Here is an 8,190-nt window from a genome sequence, read left to right on the forward strand (position 1 = left end):
TGTCTAGAAGTTTGCTTACCCAAAATGTGAGTTAGCAAAGCAGTCCCTGAGTGATGCTCTCCCCGAAATGCTTTGTAATGTGTGTTCGGTGGTATTGTCATCATTCTCATCACAATCATGATCACTGTAATCATCACCATGATCGTCATTTTCATCATCATCATCATCATCAAGCAATGGGAGGTTACGAGCTTTGCAAATATTGTGCAAAATGCCACAAGCACACTCAGGTGAATGTCGAATCTCTCCATGAAGGACATGGAATCTTCTTTTCAGCTGTCCAATTCCTCTCTCCACCACGGCTCTTGTTACTTTGTGTGCTCTTCATGACGCAAAAACAATAAAAGAACATTGAACAAAATTGGTATCTTGTCTACAGTTCAGTCCAGTACAGTACCTGTTATAATTGAGCTGCTGTTCTCCTTGAGGTCTTCTGTAAGGGGTGAGAAGCCAGTGTTTTAAAGGGTAACCCGAGTCTCCCAGCATATGACATCCAGGGCGAACATAATTTTGTTCGAATAACCCAGTGAGGCCACTCTGGGAAAGAACCCGAGCATCATGTGTTGACCCCTGGCCATTTTGGCACAAGATCGAGGATCTTGTAATTGGCATCAAATACGACTTGAACATTGATGCTGTGGAATCCTTTTCGATTGATGTATGTCTCCTCATTTACAGTTGGAGCAATGATGTGTACATGGGTGCCATCGATGGTTCCAACAACTCCAGGGAAACCCGCAATCCTCATAAAATCTGCTTTCTTTTGCCGTATAGTTTGAAGGTCAGTTGGGAAGTCAATGAACTGCCTTACTATGTCTGGTGTGGTTAGTGTAGCAACAGTGGTATTTAAGACCCTGCTAACTGTGGACTGTGATGGCCCTAAGTCATCACTGGTGCATTGCTGCATTTTTCCAGTCGCCAAGAAACGCAGAGTCATTATAACTTTCATTTCTGCAGTTAAAGCATTGTTTCTTACAGTGGGAGAAGTTATTGAATTTCTGACTAGGTCAGTAGCAAAAAAGAATACCCTGACGATCAAGCCTGTATCATTTGATCAACTCTGTCATCATATAATTCCAACACATTCTTACTTTGTTGGAAACTGCGCGGCCTCCTCCTCTCTGCTGCCATCTTGTTACTCCTAACTGGTTAGGAGACCTCTCCAGCTCTCTTAAATAATTTAGGAGCTGAGACCTAGTCTTAACACTTAGGAACCTTTATGAATCACAGTTATTCTTAAGAATAAGAATAAGAGTAAAATGACGTCATTCTTAGAATTTTGACACACTTAAGACAAAAAATTTACTCTGAGCGGCTTTATACATATGGCCCCAGATGTTATGTTTGACACATGTAGCCTAGCATCCAACATTAAGAATGCTACTGTTCATACATGAAGTGAACAAAGTGCTCCGTAAACTTAAGTCAGAGAAGGTCACACTTAAGTTTCAACACTTGTGCAACAGTGATGATTTGAGTTTGGTGGTCTTCAGTGATGCTTCACTGGGCAATCTTCCAGATGGAGGTACACAGGGAGGGGCTTTAATTGCCCTCAGGGAAAAAAACAGGAAAGTTCGCTCCCCTGTTTTGGCAATCTAAGAAAATCAGACGTGTGGTAAGAAGCACGCTGGCAGGAGAAACCCTTTCCATGTCAGATGGTATTGACAATGCTATGTTCTTGGCTATGCTCTACTCTGAGCTTACCACTGGTAAAGCTGATCTTAATGCTCTACCATTTATTTGTGTTACTGATAACCATTCCCTGTTTGACGCTCTTAAGTCTACAAAACAGGTCACAGAGAAGAGACTAAGATTAGAAATAAGCGGTGTCAAAGAGCTCCTACATGCTAACAAAATCAAAGAAGTGCGTTGGTCAGAAGCCAAATCACAACTTGCTGACTGTTTGACGAAGAAAGGTGCTTCCTCACTTATGCTTCTTAAAGTGCTGTATGAGGGTGTATGGAAACTGTAATATCTGGACTATTGAGCATTTATCTTGGTACATCTTTTTTGTTTAAATACTCAAGCTCACTTAAATGTTACTGTGTTCTGAAAATCGTTTGTATTTGGTGACAATGTTTTATATGTCAAAGTCTCCCGTTCATTCGTTTTTTTTTTTATTAAAAGAAGAGAGGGAGATTGTTAACTTCATGTGCGAGGGAATGTATTATCGCGAGAATGTATTATCGCGGGAGTCTGCGAGACTGGTTGTTCCTCTCTGGTTTTTGCTCGGGAATGGGGAGTGTGGAGTAATAAAAAAAAAACTTTGTGGAACTACGTTGTATCTTTGGCTATTTTCAGTCTTTGTCACTTTTTATCATTTAGTTTCTTTAAAGGGACTATGTGTAGCTTTTTAGGTATTTTATTATCTAAAATCAATATTTTTATTCATAAATATGCCCTCAATGGTGTACAAATACCTATGCCAATGATCAGACTAATCCTCGTAAACGAAGAATTTATTATCTTTATATACATGGGACGGGTAAGTCCACGGAGGCTTCCATGTAGTTCCGCCATCTTGAAAAACTATAATAGCAGAGAGGGACAAAAAGTACTAGGCCAACGCGTTTCCACAACGCGTTTTCGTTCAGAACCAGCGTCACGTGACTGAAGCCAGCAGAAGCGGAGGCGCAGAGCAGTGAGAGGCGCTTGTCACTGCACCGGCAAGTTTAAAAGGCTGCACTGCACGGTTATTTATACACCGTTCATTCATACATATGCTGAGTCACAGGATAAGGAGTCCTCGTCGTCGAAAAAGTTCAAAATAGACCGTAAAAGGAAACGTGACCGGAGATTACAAAAACAAGGGTTAATGTCGGGATAGCTAACGCAGGAGAAAGCTTTCAAAAGAGACGCTGAAGTTTCCTGCTTTCTTCTCGACAGGTAAGTCAATGTTACGGCCTTAATTGCAAGCTTTTTTTTCATTGCTTGGTTGTGTACTTTATCGCGAAGCAAAGAGGACATGGAGACTGACAGAATAGACAGAGCAGGTTACTTATGATATAAAAAAATCTCAGCTCTCAGATTCTGTCACTTTTATTACGAAATTCAAACAATATATACTGTTTTTGGCGCTTGTAAATGTGACGCGAGTCACGACGGATCCCTAGCGGCACGTGAACCGATCATCTCTAGCTAGTAAATAAACACAAATGAACAATGTTGAAAGATACAGTACAACTTACCGAAATGTATATTCCTCATACATTATATCGACCAATCAATCAAACAAATGGTAAACAGCTGGAGAACAATTATGTATGTCACAACATTTACCTCAGGAAAGCCATTTAATGACCATAATAAAGGCTAGCAGTTAGTTGGCTAGAAAAAAAGAGCTATAAAGAGTATTTTGCTAAATATGTGTACTATATTACATATTTATTATATTTGTATTTATATCATTAAATAAAGTTATTCTAATAATAAAAAAACGCATTATGTATCTTTCTGTATGTTTACAGCATTAGGTGAGTTGTTTTTTTCTTGAGAAAAATTAATGCCTATCTTGTGTAGATATCCCCCCCACCCCCCGCTCCTCCATAAATCTCACTCCAAGCAAAACTCAAAAGTTGGCAGCTATGTTATATAGACAGTAGAACATTTATAGTTAAAAGTTAAACACTCTTTGATGAATAGCAGCTATTGAGTAAAGTAACGATAGAGAAGGCTCTGATGATGATGATATCTAACAATGCACGTACTTCAAAAAATATAACGAGTAAAGAAGGCATTACTAGTAATTACCATAGTTAATGTTTTTCACAGTCAGTAATTGATAACTAACAATCTTTTTTTCGTTGTTTCAAGTTTCAGTTTCACCAAGAAAAACTCAAAGTGCTATTATAAGACATCCTGTCATAGCTTTTTGGTACATACCAGCTACCGTAGATGCAACGCGCATTTGAAAAAGTGAGGCGCTGGAGAGCATTATTCATTTGAATGCAAAATACAATTTCACCACTAGATGGGAGAAATTCCTACACAGAGTCCCTTTAAAAACAAAATCTGACTTACCCCAAACTTTTGAATGGTAGTTCATGCTTTCCACAAAAATATTAACTTTGATAATAATAAAGGTTTCTTTGAGCAGCAAATCAGCATATTAGAATGATTTTTGAAGGATCGTATGACACCGAAGACTGGCGTAATGACGCTGAAAATTCAGCTTTGACATCACAAGAATAAATTAAATTCTTTAACTATATAAAAAAAAAAAAAACATTTATCTTAAATTTTAATAATTTTCCAATTATTATTGTTTTTACTGTATTTTTGATCAAACTAATGTTCACAAAGGCTGCATTTATGATGCCAAACTTTTGAGTGGTGGTGTAGATGACTTCATAGCTAATAGACATGGACTGAAAGCCACAAAACTCAAATTTTTGATTTTATTGGCCATCTACAGAACAGAGAAACAGAAATGTCTTCAAAAACTTTGTGGTTCCTAATCATTTTAGGAGGAGAGGAGTAGGACTGTGCTCCAGTGGGAAAAAGACCTCCGGACCCACGTTGAAGTGATGTTAAAAGAGAAAAACCAGAGAATGCAAGCGCTCAAAGCCTTAACCGAGCAGGATCAGGATCTCTGTGACCTTCTCTCCTCACAGCCGTTTTCTATCTCTGACAATTCTGTTCCTTCTCTGGAACAGCTGGAGAATTTCCGTCAGCACATCTCCTGTCTCACTGCGAAAGTATAACAATAAGACTTTGTTTTAAACATTAGACTTTATATTTATTTATAAAAGTCATAGTGATTTATGAAAGTAGGGTTCAGTTTGATGTACACATTTTTTTAATCTTTCAAGGAACGGAGACAAAGAATCTGAAGAAGATAATACTTTGCATGGATGATCTGGATCAGTTGCCTGAGACTAGTTTTGAAAAGGATGTTGTGAAGATGAGGAGAGTTTTTGCCTGTCTAAAGAAAACATTGATTCACTCAAAGTCCTTCATCAGGTACAATATAAACTCAGACTGACAAATTATAAACTTAAGCATTAACAATTGTATAACACATTATTTTGATATTTTAGTTGGAGAGTAGAAAGACTGAGAACGAACATGTCTGTTCCTCTTATCGGGAGAAGATCCAGGAACTTTGGGAAAGGTTGCAGACTCCACGGGAAGAGCATGATGCAATTTCTGAACACATGACCCTGTCAAAGAAAAGGAATATGGAAGCTGTTAGTAACCTTTTGATTTTCAGCTTTTCTTTTTCCTTTCTTAAAGGTATAGCAGAGGATGTTTTACTTCCTGGTGGGTAGTCTAAACTATTGGTCCTCCTAATTGTCAATCATTCTGGTGAATCAATCAAACTTTTCAAAAAGTGGAGAGGGCGGGTCTTATCTAAAATTTGGAAAGATCCTCCGCTATACCTTTAAGTTATACAATGCTGCATTAAGGCTTTTAAATTGCTAACCATTGCATTGAACACAACATTTTACATTTCTATGTCCTCTACTGCCAGTTACTAGCTGAGGTCCAACGTCTTGAAGAACTGAAGCTTAAAAATGCAAAATTTTACCGAGGCCATTCGGGAAGGAGATTGCTGTGCTCTGGGATAAGTGCTTTTATAGTGCTGACCAGCGGCAAGCTTTTGTGCCTTATTATGTTGGCGAGTTGTAATTTTCTAAATTACACCGTTGACTGTTCGAAATCTGCCTGTCTTTTTCTAAAAAATATAAAGATTTAAGGGCTGCCTTTTCTCTCAGATGATTTTAGTGAGGAACTCCTGAGCTTACATGTGCGACTAAAACAGTATTACGAGGATCATAAAGAACTCTTTGAAGGTGTTCACAAATGGGATGAGAGCTGGAGACTTTTCTTAGAGCTTGAAGGAAGTTAAACTGGCTGAAAATCTTTGTCACTGCAACACTGCACGTTTTGTGGTAGGAAAAGGCCAAAGATCCATCCAGATTCACCAACAGAGGAGGAAACCTTCTAAAGGAGGAGAAACAACAGGCTGATCTGGTCAAAGGTCTCCCCAAGGTAATTATATACACACTACCGTTCAAAAGTTTGGGGTCAGTAAGATTTTTTTTAAAGAAATGAATACTTGGATGCATTAAATGTAATGTTTTACATTGTTACAAAGGCTTCTATTTCAAATAAGTGCTGTTCTTTTAAACTTTCTTTTCATCAAAGAATCCTGAAAATGTTTCCACAAAATTAAACTTTTTTCATTGATAATTATAAGAAATGTTTCTTGAACACTGAAGGATCATGTGACACTAAAGACTGGAGTAATGACTTCTGAGAACTCAGCTTTGACGTCACAGGAATAAATGACATTTTAAAACATATTAAAATAGAGAACAGTTGTTTTAAGTTGTAATCATATATAACTGTTTTTACTGTATTTTGATCAAATAAATAAAGCCTTGGTAAGCATTAGAGTCTTCTTTCAAAATCATAAAAAACCACACATGTGATAATGAGCTGATGAGTTGAATCAGGTGTGTTTGATTAGGGAGACAAAGAAAACGTGCAGTGTTGGGGGTCCTTCAGGACAGGTTTGGGAACCACTGCTCTAGACCAGTGGTTCCCAAACCTGTCCTGAAGGTCTCATGCAGTGAGTGAAGGCTCCCCAACACTGCACGTTTTCTTTGTCTCCCTAATGAAACACACCTGATTAAACTCATCATTAACCCATGTGATAATGAGCTGATAAGTTTAATCAGGTGTGTTTGATTAGGGAGACAAAGAGTGTTGGGGGTCCTTCAGGACAGGTTTGGGAACCACTGCTCTAGACTAGAGCTGTGAATCTTCATCAACCAAATCTAGTGATGGCAAAATGAGGCTTCAGCATTTTTTTAATTCATTACATCAACACCTCTCATAATGGGAGTGGGGGAACGGATTCCGACAGCTGTTTTTTTGCCGTCGGATTCTGTTCCCCCCATATTTCTGACACACTGAGGTTCTAATATTTATCAAATTGATGCTGTTTAAGCTCCATCCACACACAGAATTAGTATAAGCATATTTTAAGCTGATACATCAACATCTCTCATCATTGGGGTGGGGGAACGGATTTCGACAGCTGAACTATTTGCCGTCGGGGTCCGTTCCCCCTATGTTTCTTACACAATGATGTTCTAATATTGATCAAATTGAACTAAATTATCATCCTCAATAGCCTAGTGGTTAGTCCCCTGACAATATTTTTTTCTAGCTTTGGGTGACCCGAGTTCAAGTCCTGGGTCGTCGAACTTTCTTGATAGTAAACTGTCCTATCATGATAAAAGGCACAAAAAAATAAAAACTTTAAACTGATGCAAGTTAAGCTCCATCCACACACAAAATAGAATCAGCATTTTTTAAGTCATTACAATTAAAAAAAAAAAGCTTCATGCTGCAATGCATGATGGGTAGCTTTCATAGTACAAAACTCATCCTTAATTCCCAAGCTTTTTTGTTTTGATTGTCACCATTGTTGTGAATCATATGCAAAATCTTGATGTCTGTGTGTTTACATGATACACTTGTTCAAAACATCATGTGCACATGCTTTTTATACACCTTCAAATAGGTGATAATTGTAATGCTTTTGGAACCAATATTGCAGTTCCACAAGGTTGGTGGTTATGAATGCCAAAGCATCTGACAACATTAAATGCTTTTTTTGTGATGATTTCATCATCATCAATAAGCTGAAAACAGCTGATCTAACTTATTATTGGCTTTCTCTGCCACAACAATTGTGTTTTACAAACACACAGTTAAAGCAGTCAAATAAAAGTTAAAGTAAAACGAACGGGGACCAAAAGCAAACACTGATCACCACAATGGTGACACTTCAAATGAAACAAATATCAACATCTAAACCTCTGTTAATTCTCAATATTCTCAGCAATAGTCAAAGTAATTATGTCTAAATGAGACCATAAATGATGTTGAAATATGTCCACAATGGCCACATCTGAACTAGTTATAACCTTGTACGAAGGTTCGATGAGCGTCTATATCGGACGTGCAGAACACGTCAAAAAAAGACGTCATAAAAACTTTCATTCTGGCTCCTCAAAGATGTCTTTTGGACATAATTTTGCTTAGTGGTGTCTTCAATGTTGGCAATACAAAATAAAGAGTTCTTAATTAATCTTTGACGTCTGTCTGTTATTCAGATATTTTTGTTTAAACATTTTTAAATGGTTAACTTTTAAGGAATTAATTTGATTAATT

At 37.6% G+C, this 8,190-nt stretch overlaps 1 pseudogene across 1 annotated transcript; it reads left to right on the forward strand.

Annotated features, from left to right (window-relative positions):
• The first annotated feature begins 697 nt into the window (after positions 1 to 697).
• Positions 698 to 7,864, forward strand: LOC309482953 (protein regulator of cytokinesis 1-like; annotated as a pseudogene). The gene is made up of 8 exons: positions 698 to 781; positions 4,467 to 4,697; positions 4,781 to 4,962; positions 5,040 to 5,189; positions 5,474 to 5,620; positions 5,718 to 5,842; positions 5,899 to 5,994; positions 7,859 to 7,864. The product of its transcript is annotated as a protein regulator of cytokinesis 1-like (transcript).
• Positions 7,865 to 8,190: the final 326 nt, after the last annotated feature.

The sequence above is a fragment of the Leuciscus leuciscus genome, assembly GCF_965113295.1.
Source record: "Leuciscus leuciscus genome assembly, chromosome: 19".
NCBI classification, from domain to species: domain Eukaryota; kingdom Metazoa; phylum Chordata; class Actinopteri; order Cypriniformes; family Leuciscidae; genus Leuciscus; species Leuciscus leuciscus.